The sequence below is a fragment of the Peromyscus californicus genome, unplaced genomic scaffold, assembly GCF_007827085.1.
Source record: "Peromyscus californicus insignis strain IS unplaced genomic scaffold, ASM782708v3 Scaffold_3__1_contigs__length_106647218, whole genome shotgun sequence".
Taxonomy (NCBI): Eukaryota; Metazoa; Chordata; class Mammalia; order Rodentia; family Cricetidae; genus Peromyscus; species Peromyscus californicus.
In genome coordinates this window covers 75,081,568-75,096,644 of record NW_026294551.1, presented here as the reverse complement: position 1 = coordinate 75,096,644, position 15,077 = coordinate 75,081,568, and the positions used below count along the sequence as shown (strand labels likewise).

At 38.0% G+C, this 15,077-nt stretch overlaps 1 protein-coding gene and 1 non-coding gene across 2 annotated transcripts in view; both read right to left on the bottom strand.

Moving 5' to 3' along the window:
• The window catches only part of Sgcd (sarcoglycan delta), a 925,964-nt gene that overhangs the window by 837,822 nt on the left and 73,065 nt on the right, over window positions 1–15,077 (bottom strand). The window lies entirely within an intron of this gene.
• LOC128123572 (U1 spliceosomal RNA) lies at window positions 13,883–14,047 on the bottom strand. Its single transcript, XR_008222747.1, has one exon. It is a non-coding gene; the product is annotated as a U1 spliceosomal RNA (small nuclear RNA).

Below are 15,077 nucleotides of genomic sequence, written 5' to 3'. Positions count from 1 at the left end.
AGTTCCATTCTTCTAGAAAAACATGGTTTCTTGATGATGGGATGGATGCCTGTCTCTGTTCAATATTAAGATTTTTTTCTGGGTGCAGTAAGTGGAGTAGAATTATTTAAGATGAATGTTTGAGGGGTCTTTTTTGGTTTTTTTTTTTTTTTCTCAGCAGTTTAAGCCCTTACTAATCTAATCAGACTTTGTATTAGGTCCTAGTAACTCTTGCCCAGGTAATGATTTCCTCCCTGTAAGAGTTTCTCTCTCTCGCCGGGCGGTGGTGGCGCACGCCTTTAATCCCAGCACTCGGGAGGCAGAGCCAGGCGGATCTCTGTGAGTTCGAGGCCAGCCTGGGCTACCAAGTGAGTTCCAGGAAAAGGCGCAAAGCTACACAGAGAAACCCTGTCTCGAAAAACCAAAAAAAAAAAAAAAAAAAAAAAAAAAAAAAAAAAAAAAAAAAAAAAAAAAAAGAGTTTCTCTCTCTCTTGCTCTGCTCATGCTGCCCATGTCTGGGATTAGGACAAAAAAAATTCCATATGAATTTGGAGCTGAGCAGTTCAGGTCTCCCTGGAGGAGAGGGTGAGAAACAGGCAAACGCTGTGAGAAACAAGAGTCAATTGTTTTGACTAACAGAGATGCTGATGCTTAGAATCACCGCTTACTTTTTAGTTCACAGCCAAAAATTGAATACTCAGAGACTCATGAGAAACCATTCTACTTTTCTTTGGAGCATGTTGTGGTCTTGCCTTGACCCCTGTACTAACACACCATGTCTCTATGTACCCACATCAGTCACTATTTAGCTCAAGAGAAGATTCTCTACTCTGACAAGATAGATGACTCTTCAAGTGCATGGTTCATGTTCACTACTTCACTGGTCCATGCGAATCCCAGATCAAATAATGTTTCTGAGTTTGTCTGTGATGGTGTTTCCACACAAAACTCGAATTTGAATCAGGGGACTTGGTGAAGCAGGTTCCCTATGTGAGTAAGTAGCAACAATCCATTAAGAGCCTGAGTAAGACAAAAAAAAAAAAAATGGAAGAAAATTAATTTGTCCCTTTTCTTTCTGCATTGCTGTTTCAGCTTAGATATCATTCATCTCCAACTTTGTACTGAATTGCACCACACACATCCCTGGCTTTCTATCTTCCAGAAGGAAAAAGATTGGGTACCTCAGTTTTTGTAACCATGATTCAACTCCTTATAATAACCCTCTTTGAAAGGTAAAACAGATTCACACACACACACACACACACACACACACACACACACACACACACACTTCTATTTCAGAGAAACATACATATAAATAGTATGTCTATTTCTATTTACAAAAGTATGCATGCATGTGTGCATATAGATTTATATTGCAGTATTCCTATGTCTGTGAAGAACCCTGACTAATACAATGGTCATGAGGGTAGGAGATGATAGCTCCTAATAGTTATTTAGCATGGCAAGGCTTCCCTAGGGTAAACATATAACAGATGCAAGCACCTGCCTACAATGTTTTCTTTGGAATTATCTATATTTATTGTGTGTGTATTAATTTTTGTCTGTATGTATGTATATGCATCATGTGTGTGCCTGGTGCCTGTAGAAGCCTAAAACGGCACTGTATCTCCTAGAACTGGAGTTACAGGTGGTTGTCAGCTGCCATGTGAGCGTTGGGAACCAAACCCAGGTTCTCTGCAAGGACAGAAGGTACCTTAACTTCTGAGCCATCTCTTCAGCCCCAGTTGTTTCAAGTGCAGTTCAAGTGCAGTGTAGAGGGCCAGCAAGATGGCTCAGTCAGTAAAGATGCTTGTTACCAAAACCTTACAATGTGAGTTTGATCCCAGGGACCCACGTAGTAGAGAAGCAACTCCTGTAGGTACTTCTCTGACCTACACACACACACTCTGTGGCATGCACATGCCCACAGGGTACACACACACACACACACACCACATAGAGTAAACAAATGTAATAAAATTTTAAAATATGAACAGAGTACATTAGCATGAACAAAGCAAGGTTGCACTTGAAATAATATTTGAAAAATCATTTACCATGCACAAGTCTCACAAAGGTGCTTTCAGACCTAGTTTCCAATGTGATGTCACTAATCACAGAGCTGTTAATGCCCATGCAGTTATAGACACAATTTTTAACTGTACTGTGGAAAACTGCAGCTGTACAAAAGCCCTTTAACATTCCCCACCCATCTCTTACTCCACAAGAGAGATTGTCCAGACAACTACCCACAGGATTTTCTTTTGTTCTGTCTTTAATCTAGTTCAGTTTTTCTCAAACTTCAGTCTGCAAAATAATTATTGTCTGGGGTTACAGACATTGACTCTTATTTATTGTGCTTCACGGTCAATTTCAGGACATTTCAAGGGTATTCCCAGAGCTTCTGGGTACAAGAAAGTAAACTGCACCCTGACTGTGACCATGAAACATGCCCTGCTGAGGGGTCGATGGGGCTGCACACCACCCTAGTTTCTATCCCTTGGAAAGAAGAGATGCCTATAGTAAGTCATTTCCCTAGGGGAGTCCCACCTTTCTGAAATCCCTACAACAGTACATCTGAACAGCTATGGCCCTTATTATTTTGACTATAATTCATGCCTTAGGAGCTGACTTGGAATTTACATTGTAGGATATTCTTTGGTTTATTTATATACCTTCCTCTCACTCAGTGGTCCTATTTAATCATTTCTCCATTCTCAACTTCTTCCTCAGTCGCTGGAACACAATACAATCTTAGTAAAGAATGATGAGTGTAGGATGAAATTTAAATAAAATGTAAAAAAAATTCAACCTACATCCAAAGTTTGAGCAAATATATACATCAAACATGTGGCATTCTGTCCTATAATACTCCTAAAATCATTCTAAGATTGATGTTGTCATTAATGTTTTATCTTTGTCTGTAGCCGAGAAAATCCTATGTGTGTAATTTATACTTTTATTATGTTTTAATGCCATTACAATATAATTTGATTTTATGTTTTGCTGAAATACTAAATAGCAAACGACCCCCATCATTATACATTCTTTTACAACAACATCCTTAATATCCTGTCAAATAATATCCCATCATAATCAAAGTGATACCTTTATGTGTTAAAACTCTCCTAGAAAGAGTCTAGATATTCAGATTCTTTGCAATCATCACTTCAATGACTATTCCTGTAGATAAGCCTTCCCTTAATCCCAGATAATTAATTTAGAATATGATCCAAGATGTGAAAGAAATGGGTCCAAAAGAATGAGCTTCTAAAGAAGAGAGATAGATTTTTTTGCAAAACTGATCTTGCATGTTCTGTGTACACAGGAATAATGCATGTGGGCTTGGGATCCAAGCTGGGTAGTTTGCTTAGAATTGTTTTATTTCATCTCTGACTTTTTGCTTTGAAGAGTTTTTTCTATTACTATTAGAGTCACTACTATGGAAAGCTAAGAGCTGCCAAGCACCCACTGTGCAGCTAGGATCAGCCGTTTCCATGCAATATCCCTTTCAAGATTTACAACTAGCTTAAGAGATCAGTGTGCATGCTAATTCCAGGTTGTTTATAACATACAGAGCCTAACAAATGGAGCTATTGATTGAAGCCCTGGTCTGGCTATAGTAAAATCTATGATTGTGACCATCTATCAGCTTCCTTTCAACACAAGACTCTTAGTTAGCACTCCCTTGGAGTATAAATGTTAAAGCCATACAACTATCACCCTTTTGTTTGTGTGGCAGCATAAAGATCACAAAGCATAGTAACACATATTTTTTTATTACCAAATCATGGACATGTAATGAAGACTAGATGGTCTTCCTTGCTTTCTTTCCTTTTTCTTTCTTTCTCTTTTTCTTTCTCTTTTTTCAAACACAGAAGTATTTCTCTGTAAGAGAGAGATGGAGATTGATTTTTTTATGGAAAATTATTTCTCAAAGGTAATAGGTCAAAACACTGGCTTCAAACATGACCTAGGAACAACAACAACAAAACCAAACAAGAACTAGGTGGCATGGCTGAATCACATGGCCATAGTGCCCAAAATAACAACTGTATCTATGTGCCTGCAGAACTCCCTAACCAAAATCAACACAACTATAGTAGAATAGCTACTATTCTACACTTCCAACCACAGTTAAAGTAAGAGAAAGCCTTACATTATTTGACCAACAATAACTGGCCTTCAGGACCACAGGATTCCACAGCAAGATGTTGAGGTTAGGAGAATAACATTGGCACAGTTGATCTTCCCACAACCATCACCTCCTTCCTATGGAGAGAGATCTTTGTGTTCCTAGGGAAAGAACGTAGCTCTACAGGTGTTTTCTCACCTGTATTTTGGAGAGAAAAAAAAGCACCATGTGGTAGTGTTATACATCCAGTAGCTTCCTGGATTCAGACTCTGCCTCTGCCACTAATTAGCTGTCTGTGCTTGAGGATGATACAAGGTTTCTATGTTCCAGGCTCCTCATCTGGGAAGTGGGGACTAGAACAGCACTGATTCTGCAAGCTTGGGCTAATGGCTATATGTGTTCTTTTCTGTTATTCTTTATTATTAACCCTTCTTGTCAATAATCACCACTCACATGATACATTCCTACTCCTACAGCCATCAGCTAGGGAATTAGCAGTCAATATAATTAAATCCTATAGAATTCATGACAGCCAATTGATTTGTTACACTGGTTTTGGGTTATTTTCAATTGGGAAGGGAAATGCTGAAGATTTCAAAATTGCAATGCAAAGAAACAAAATTCTAAAGATAAAATTTCAGATATGTGGGTAGAAGATACACATACACAAAAGGAAAACAATTCTTTAAAGTATCTAAAAGCACACTGAGATTTTTCAGATGTTCAAATTGAAAGAACATTTGGATATACAGAGTCCATTCTTTCCGATTTACATGTAGGGAAGCTGAGCCCCAAAGTGATAGATTTACTCACACCAGGGACCCTGAGTGCTTTGGCTATGATCCAGGATCACGCTGCTTAGTCTTCCTATCTTTTCAGTATAACACACTGCTCTTTCTCCTGTGTACAATTTACAGAACACATCTGAGAAGACTAGGAAATGGCAGAAGATATATTAGGAAAACTGATCACCTCTAAATGCACATTGAAATGTTCAAAATGGCCAGGCGGCAGTGGCACATGCCTTTAATCCTAGTACTCAGGAGGCAGAGCCAGGCGGATATCTGTGAGTTCAAGGCCAGCCTGGGCTACAGAGTGAGATCCAGGAAAGGTGCAAAGCTACACAGAGAAACCCTGTCTCAAAAAAAAAAAAAAAATGTTCAAAATAGAGTAAAGACACTGCCAACCTTGGTGCTCTGCTTCTGAAATATCTTTATTCTCAAAGCAAGGACTATTGAACTCATATGCCTCACTTCTCAGGTCTCTCCCTTGACCTTCATGTGCTCACTAAGAGCCTGACCCTCTGGCTGGAGAGATGTCCAGGAATCTGAATTCTGTTCCCCAATTTTCCCTTCTCACATTTGTTAGCACTGTGGCTTATCTGTTGTCCCTTCTTCTTTGAATATCCTCCTCCCAACTTCAATCCTCTCGACTAGAATATACTCATTGCTTACAAACAATGCTGGCCTTCCACCAGGAAAGCAAGTCTCTTCTTCTGTATATGCAAATTTTATTTACTCTCCAGTCAAAGAATTCTCTCATAGCTCCATATCTTGTTGCTATTTGTCTATTTAGTTTATCTCTCCTGGTATATGGAAAGTTTGTTGAAGACTAAATCACAACTCAGTTCATTTTAGTATCCTTCCAGCAATCAATATGTTGTCTTTATAGAGGGCTTATTGAACTGAAAAGGGAAAAATATATTCTGTATGCCTGATTCTTTAAAAAATCTACAGCAATAGCCGGGCGGTGGTGGCGCACGCCTTTAATCCCAGCACTCGGGAGGCAGAGCCAGGTGGATCTCTATGAGTTCGAGGCCAGCCTGGTCTCCAAAGCGAGTACCAGGAAAGGCGCAAAGCTACACAGAGAAACCCTGTCTCGAAAAACCAAAAAAAAAAAAAAAAAAAAAAAAATCTACAGCAAATCTTTCCTAATAGTACATCTATTCTCCAACACATTTTATTTCAACTTATGGGCCAACCATCAGACATGGATTATGTTTTCAAGTATACATATTTTTCTTATAAAAGAATATTGAATTTATTTTGCTTCGGCAGCAAGAACAGTGAAGAGTAAAAATAAGCAGACCTACCTCTTACTATAGGAACCTGTCACAGCAGTAAGTAGTATTCTAACTTTATAGATGGATAGACAGATGACAGATAGATAGATAGATGAAAAATGGCTGATGATAGAAGATAAATAAATAGATACATAGATAAATGCAGTCATGGTTATATAGATAGATGATTGGTAGCTGATGTAGAGACAGGAAGATAAAATAGATAAGTAGAAGATAGATAGATAGATAGATAGATAGATAGATAGATAGATAGATAGATAGATAGACGATGGATGATAGATAGATCAATAGATAGATAGATAGATAGATAGATAGATAGATAGATAGATGGTAAATAGAGATAGATGATAGACACTTAGATGTTGATATATAGGATTGATAGATAAATAGAGATAAGTATGTAGGTAAGTAGAAAGGCATAGAAATAGTTGATAAGTTCACTGATTAAGACATGTTAAGGCTTTCTATGAAGAGAACAGAAACATTCTATTGATTTTCTCTTGTGCTACTATTTTTTTTTGGTACTTATATAAAATCTCATAGCCATTCAATAATTCTTATTACTTGGGAAAGAAAAGTTGATTTTTTTGGTTTTGTTTTGTCAAAATGCCACATGAGAATAACATATACTTTGCCTGAGTTGAAATTAAGGAAATGACTGTTTCCAAATAAGAGAAAAACTCTAGGTAGATCAGCACTAAAGCTAACATTTTAAAACTAAAAAATGAATGTAAGCATTTCTAATGGCTAAACCTATTCTCGGCAAAGATATCAGAAAAAATGATGCCCCCTGGCTTTGCTTGTAGGAGAGCAATGTTGACAGAATCTCAACATCAGAATAGTAAAATGGCAAGAATGGTGCCTACCCTTCATTGCAATAAATCTCTTTTTGTGGCTATGAGCTCTAAAAATAATTGGATGAAAGAATTAATGGAATATGCAAACAGTATTTATTGCAGCCTACTAAGAATAAAATAAACATTCTAAATACGGCATAGTAACTCAGTGGTTCAGTCAATGGCAATAGATCAACATGATGAATTTTTATACTGCCAAAGTGACTGTAAGTATTCAGAAACAGAGAAAATGTTTATGACAGAGGATTAAGTGAGAAATGTAAAATATAAAATGATATGCACAATATTTCTACAATGTAAAAGTACACACAGTAAGAGCAATGGGAGTTCCACATAACGTGTAGAACATTGTATAGCAGTTGAACTTGAGACCAGTCTAATAAATGCCTTATTTAAAAATACTAAAAATTGGTAAGTTTTTATTATTCAAGATCCTTTTGCATCAGCCATTTGCTGACCACCTCCTAATTGTTTTTCATGTGGTGGCTCCTCAGCGAAACTAATGAGGTTATCAACTTGTATTTATTACTTATTCAATTCATTAAAACTAAGTTCAAATCAGAGATCTGTTTTGTCACTACAAATCCATAGGCTGTCACATCTTAAACATCTGGGCAAAGTTTGCTTTCTCCAGGAAGCCCTCTTCCAATGATTCTTACAGATTCTTGGGCTCCATCATTAACAAATTTATTTTTATTATATGATACCTGATTCATCTATACTTCAGTGGTTAGATTCTACGATGGTTAGCGCTTTCAACTTGAAACAATGAAGAATCACCTGGGAAGAACATCTCCATGAAGGATTACTTACATTGGATTGGCCTATAGACATGTCTGCGGGTCATTGTCTTACTCAAGTTAAGTGATATGGGAAGACATAGCCCACTGTGGGTGGCACAATTCACTAAGCAGGTTCATGAACTGTATAAGAGTAGGGAAATGGAGCTGAGCACAAACAAGCAAACAATAATATACGCATTTTTACTCTCTGCTCCTGACTATGGATGTGAGGTGACTAGGTGTTTAGAGTCCCTGCCTTGACTTCTGTTCAATGCTGGACAGTAACCTAGAATTGTAAAATTAAATAAACTTCTTCCCCCAAGTTGCATTCGTGCCAGAGTATTTTATTACAGCAACAGAAATGAAATGAAAACAGGTTACCTGTGCTGTCATCTTTCAGAACAAATTATAAAATCTTGAAAGAATAAAACCAAGTTTCCTCTTGTACAACTACCCAATGTACCATCCTCTCCACATGCAGCTGAGTCAAGTACACTAATTTTCATACAAGGAATACTAAGGTGAGTTGACAAATGGACTGAATTCTAAGTTTTCTAAGTTTACAATACTTATCATGTGATATGTAACTGTGGGGGAGGTTGGTTTGCTTTTTATGCCTGACTGTCAATTTCTGTTAATAGCCTACATGTCTCTGATAACCAAGACTAACAGTACTAATGAATGTGACTTCACCATACCATGTATATGCTTATGTTCACTTATCCACTGTTCAGACAATAATCTCTGGAGACTTTTGGTTCTCACTTTATATTGGTGGTTGTTAATTAGTCTGATTTCCAAGATTTAGATTGTATCCTTCCTAGGTCTTGGTTAGGGTTTCTATCATTAAGATAAAACACCATGACCAAAAGCAACTTGGGGAGGAATGGGTTTATTTTAGCTTACATGTTCTTATCACAGTTCATCATGAGTGGAAGTCAGGGCAGGAAGTCAAGGTAGGAACTGAAGCTGAGGATACAAAGGAGTACTGCTTACTGGCTTGTACTTCAAGGCTTTCTCAGCTTGCTTTCCTTTAAAATTGAGGAACACCTGCCCAGGGTTAGCACCACCCATAGTACTCTGGGCCTTCCTACACCAATCATTAATCAAGAAACAGGTTTGCCTGTAGGTTGGTTTTATGGGGGCATTTTCTCCATTGAGAGTCCCTCCCCCAAAATGACTCTAGCTTGTATCAGGTTAACATAGAACCAACCAACACAGCCTTAAGGAAGTATAACAAACATGTAACCTAATGAACAACAGAAACAGCAAAGGCCATTATCCATTTAAAGTTAGCGACTATGAAAGCCTAAACTAGACAGCATGGTGAGGATACAATTTGAAAGTTTAAAGTGAGAATATAACTGAAAACTTTTTAAGTTAAAACAAGTGAGTTGAACAGCGTCTAACAGGTACACTGATAAAAATTAAGATTAAATGAAGTAAATACTAATTTTTATCTTTGTGAAAGTGTTGAAATTACTAAATGAGGCAGTGGAATGTTAATTCACATCAGAAAGGATTATATGTAAGTTAGTCAAACACAAGAAACAACCACTGGTTGTCCTATTTATTCAGTAGGTAAATATTCTTTAACTGAAATTTTCCTGTTTTATTTTCTCACAATTAGATTTGCATTGAAAACCATTTCTTCTGAGGTTCATTGAAACTTTTTCTTAAGCGTAAGCAATTTTTACCATCATAGTCAATGGTATTTAGCTCATGGTTAGTGATTTCTGGTTCTGAAGACATGCTGGGCTGCATTTATTCCTCTCAATGCATAAGTTCAATAATTGTACTTACCACCTAATATTTATTCATTCAATAAATAAATATATGTACTAAGTGCCCTTTATGGGTTAGGCAGTGGTAGGGTTACCACAATTGAATGAATCAGCCATGCTCCTTTTCCCCATGAAGCTTAGAGTCTAGAATGGAAAATAGAAACAAAGAAAATTATGATGATATTCAGTTTTAAGACTGACAAAAGTTGGAGAGCCATCGGATTAACAAGGGGTGAAAATTGCATCTCAGAGGATGAAATAGGCTTCTTCATAAAAGTAACATGCCAAGAGACATTCCAAAGAACGAGTGGAGGCAAGCCAGAGCAGATAAAGAGATTTCTTCATGCAGAAGGGGAAAACACAGAACCCTTTGACATAGGTGCATGATGCTATCAGAAATGAGAGCAGTGTGACTGGCACATCCAAAGAAAGAGTGCGGAATGAGGAGAGACTGAAGCTTCTCACAGGCATGGACTCTAAGATTAGATGGGTATAACTTCCTCTGAAACAAAACATAGAAATAATTATCCCTAGAAATATCTGTCCCTCCTCACTTCACTATGAAAATTTCTGTCGCACAGTCCTTCATTTCAGATACCTTGGGTGGCACCTGTCACACAGTGGGCATTCAATGCTTGTGAAAAGATAAAAAGAAAGGATGATTTGGTCTTGGTCTCTCTGCAAAGCAGTAGCAAGATTGTAAGTTACTGGGGACTCTGGATTAACAGGGACAGAGGAAGGGAGGTTTTCCTTGTGATGGTTATTCTGTCCCTCCTTTCTGATGGCATGGACACTAACAAGCAATTATACTGACCACCAGGTACATTGACAGCCAGTGTCAGAACGAATGCTTTAAGAGGCTCCCAGACAGGTGGGTTCCTGTATAATTAAAGTAAGTTTGGCCAGGGAAGGGATTCCAGCAAAGTTTCCCTAGAATACAATCAAATTTCAAGCAAACATTCCAAGGTTACAGAGTCAAGTAACACGAGCTTCAAAATGAATGATACCAGCTCAGCAGCACAGAAAACATCTAGAAGAAGGAGGCAAAAAAAAAAAGCCATGGTCCAATACTGATCTGTAAGCATGATGAGAAATGATGACATTTGGGGCTTTGATTAGAACCTGCTCTCAGGATGTTTTTCCTACCTGCGGCAGTTTTGTTTTGATTCTGTAACTAGCAACTAACCCTTTGCTCTCAGCAGAATTCAGATGTGTACAGAACTCTTTTCATGCATGCAAACAAAAATCCCTTGCAGTTTCAAATGGTTTGCCCTCTCTACTGCAGTCCATTCGATAGTTTGACTTTCTTCCTTGACTCTCTGAAGATCAACTTTGATCACCAGACTGCCCTGCTCCACCTTCAATGGCACACTGTTGCCTACAGAATAACATAAAAAAGCTCTAAGCTCACTACACTTCCTACCTTCACAACATGCGTGTCTAACCTCCTCTCATTTCTTCTCCAGCTGTTCACTGTAATGAAGCCATTATTTAGCTTATTAGATGCAATGCTGAACACAGCTGGTTTCCTGTATTCATTTTTTTCTTCCTTTCCATCCTCTTTTTTATTCTTTCCTCAAACAACTATGCCTGCAACAGAAAGCAAGACTACCTAAAGACCTTCCCAAATCATGAAAATCTAACCAAACATTCCAGAATCTCATTACTTTCTTGCACATAAATCCAGATTTGGAGATATCTATTTTGTTCTCCAGAGTTAAAAACCTCAACACTGTCCTTTGTGGAATGGACAGCTTTATGTGGCTACAGACTTTCAGAGAACACAAGTGACAAATGTAAATTTCTGTCTCTAAAACATTGTATTATATAGGCTTTGGTGGCCTGAGATTCTGCATTTGAACTTACATTATACATGTTATAATCAAAATGGTGCAGAAATAATACTTAGGATGGTCTTCAGTACTGAGGTGAAATTTCAATGTTTTAAGTTCCTTTACTCTCATTCTTATATTTCTTCATTGATATGCTGAAGGCAGAATTGACCTACATATCTGGCTTTGGTTAACTAAATTTTTCTGAAAAAAAAATAAGCATTGAGAATAATTCTACAGTAGAAATGTGTGGCAGTGTGATTTCAGTACAGTCTGAGAATGCTCCAGGCCCACTTAAAGCTTTCAGTATCAAATTTTGGTGAAGTCAGAGCGACATTGCTCTATGGCACTCCTCCAAACAATACACTATGGATTAGTACTTTCAGGGCCAGATTTATTCTCTGTGAAGCATTTCTCTTCATAACAATGCAGGGTTCCTTCGGAAATACTTTACAAGTGCCCATTTCTACCCATGTTTTAAAACCCCGGCATTTCATTTTTAGTTCCAAGGAACAGACCTCTTCTGTCAATCTAAATGGATTTGTCAGTTAAAAGCATGTACTGAGGCAGAACCACAAAGAAGAACCCTCTCTGCCCTACAAAATTACACCAGTTACACTTGGACACCAAATCTTTCTATTGACTGTTTCCTGCAAAATTTATCAGCTATGTACTTCTCATGTGTTACAAGTTTTCTCACAAAAAAAAAGACATTTGACATGTTTAATCAACAATTTGTTCTTCATTTTATCTTGTCTTGGCTGAGGAAGGTTGGTTAATTGCAACCACCTGGAAGGCAAGAATCATCAATGACAGTCGGAGGGGAATAAATATCATAATGTGATTAAAAGAAAGGAAGAGAGGAGGGTAGAGAGAGAGGGGGGACAAAGGGACAAAGGGAGGGAGGGGATTATGCCCTCTTCAAAAGCGACATAAATGGGTTTGGCATTTGGGAAAATGTAAAAAAAAAAATGAAATAAACAACTTTGAAACAACATACACAATTCTGTAGAAGCAAAGTGGCTTAGCTACATTTCTATTGCTGTGAGACACCACAGCCCATTCTCATTCAAACTACCACACACAGTATCTTGTTAAAGTTCTGCTTTGCTTCAAATGAGCAACAAACATTGTTTAAAAGGTGTATTGGCTGCTGCCTTGAAATAGGAGGAAAGACCATCTGCTAGAAGGGAAAAAATGAATAAAGTTCAGAAACACATGGCTTAATTAGTTTAAGGCAACAATATTAAACTTTATGATGGTTAATTTTATTGGCTATTTAGCAACTTTAAATTAACATCTCCATTCTCTTCAGTGAAAATTAAAATATCAAAGCATATGTATTCCTTGTTACTTACATATAATTAAAGTAATAACCCCAGATTAATTATTATAGAAGCAATAAATGACCAACATTTAAGCAAAGAGGCAAGAGAGAGACGAGCAGAAGATTTTAACAGTAACAAAGTGGCTCTACTTTTTTAACCAAGCTTTCATTTTATGCAGAAAACAGAGAGGTCAAAGATGGTATTAGCCAAAAAGGACCACCCACCCGAGAAAGTTGGCTATGAGGGAACTTTTAGAGTGTTATGTTTCATTAAGTGTAAAAGAATATGATTTTTGAAGCAATCATAAATATCTACTCAGATCTATGTCCAATTTTTGTTATATTAGCTTTGAGGTGGGGTCTTGCTATGGTGCCAGGTTAGTTTCAAGTCCTTAAGGAGTCTGAGGCTGACTTCTGCCTTGGTTCCCTGAGCTGCTGTGACGATAAGGCTATCTTGCCATGCCTGGCAACATTCACCATGTTTACACACTCCTGATGTTCATTCAAGGCTCAAGCCTTCCCTGAATTGTTTTATTTGTTGTTGTTTCTATACGAAAAAGCTCTAGAGATGAGTCATTTTCTACTCCCTCTTTCCTCCTCTCTGACTTTCTGTTCGTCGCCCTGTTTACACTTCTCTGTGACCACAAATTCTTTTCCTTTATTTCTTCCTCCTCATGTGTCTGTATTGAACTCATGACCATACATTTAGCCATTAAGAAGAGGGAAAATTAAGCAGAGTTGTGATGGTTCTAAGGTAGTAACTAATCTGAAAATTCAGCAAGAAGATGCTCCCACTAGACAGGTCTCCATATAATCCCACTACCCGAGCTTGCCATCTTCTTGGTGTCTCTAAGGATTTTCTTAATCATTTATTATTATTTTTTGTGTACATGGCATGTGAATGCAGACACAAACATGCCATAGCATGTGTACGGAGGTCAGAGGACAAGTTCTAGAGCAGCTTCGCTCCTTCCACCTTTATGTGGGTTCCAGGAATCAAAATCAGTCTGCCACACTCAAACAGCAAGCACCTTTTACCTACTAAGCATCCTGTCCATATCTCAATAAAGTTTTTTTGGGGGGTTGTTGTTGTTTTTCAATATGGGAGAGGGTAAATACAATGCCTCATTTTCACAAATTATGCACTGGGGTTTCCCCATTTGAGGAAAATCATAGGAATCAGCATGTCCGCAGTGCAGTGGACAAGCTGAGCCTTGGGGAAACCATCGTCATCATCGTGGTATTCCCCACTGCTAGGGAAGTGTACATCTCAATGATGTTAATACATAAACTCTACCTGATTTCTCACTTTGTGAACCATGTTGGAGAACATCCCACTCCTACCTTGTCTTTGGAATCAACCAATTCCAGAATCCTGCTGGAAAGCTTTCTACCAGTTCTCTCTTGCCTACAGGATCCTCTTGTGCATCAGAGGTGCCAGAAACTCCTTAATATCTGCCACATTCATATGCACACTCTGCACAAGGACCTCACCCGACACAGACCTCAATCCTCAAGTGATTCACTCTCTTGCATCACACCTGTGGCTTCTGCTACTGTGGAGTTTCTTGGCTTGTTCTCAGAACCACCTCCTGCACTCATACTCTGCTCTGTGTCTTGGAAAACTAGAACCCCTTCTCACTGATTCTATGTAGACTCACCCTATGAAGGATACTGGAATATGTCAGTAAAGGAAAAATCCAAGTATTCACCCCTCTTACTATCTTGTGTAGTTTTTGTTTTGTTTTGTTTTGTTTTGTTTTGTTTTGTTTTGTTTTGTTTTGTTTTAGCAGAGGGGGCATCTCTAGTGTGCCTGTCTCTGAAGCCCATCTCCAGGCAGAGCAGCCCTGTCCATAGTCTCATTCTGTTCTGGTCGCTGGCATGTTTGCTTGAATAACTACCCCACCACCTCCTGTAGTCTCTTCAAGTTTCCTATGCAACCCTTTGCACATCATGCTCATGGTTGCTCTTGTACCTTTTCTGATTATTTAAATCCTGTATTTTCATTTCTTCTGTTGAACTATACAGGGCAGCATAAATAAATAAATAAATAAATAAATAAATAAATAACCCTGACTGAAAGCTTAGCAATACAAAAAAGGAATGATTTGGTTTGGTTTTCCCTAACTTTATTGCTTGCAAATGACAGAAAGGGTAGTTTGAAGGAGGGACATCTGCCTTTTCCCATTGCCTGGGAGGCCCTAAAGTGGGGGCTATAAAGGAAGCATGATTTTGTAACATCTTCTATCTGCTCAGATAAAAGTTTGGAAGAAACTCTTCAAGTAGCAGTCTTCT